This window comes from Buceros rhinoceros, unplaced genomic scaffold (genome assembly GCF_000710305.1).
Source record: "Buceros rhinoceros silvestris isolate BGI_N320 unplaced genomic scaffold, ASM71030v1 scaffold20731, whole genome shotgun sequence".
Classification (NCBI taxonomy): domain Eukaryota; kingdom Metazoa; phylum Chordata; class Aves; order Bucerotiformes; family Bucerotidae; genus Buceros; species Buceros rhinoceros.
This window is the reverse complement of record NW_010396216.1, coordinates 29,306-29,618: the sequence shown is the minus strand read 5'-3', so window position 1 is coordinate 29,618 and position 313 is coordinate 29,306.

The window sequence follows — 313 nt, the reverse complement described above, 5'->3', positions numbered from 1 at the left end:
GAGGGACCCCCCCGAGCACCCCAAGGAGGGACCACCCCTGAGCACCCCAAGAAGGACCCTCCTGAGCACCCCAAAGAGGGACACCCTGAGCATCCCAAGGAGTGACCCCCCCCCAGAGCATCCAAGAAGGAATACCCCGAGCATCCCCACAGCATCCCAAGTACAGACCCCCAATAAACATCCAATGGTGGGACCCCCCAAGCACTCCAGGGCAAATTCTCCTGTGTGTGCCCTATGGGCAGCCCCGGAGCAGGGGTGGGCACCGCTTTCCCCACGACCTTGGGTCCCTGCTGCGAGCCTGGCAGGGCAGCAG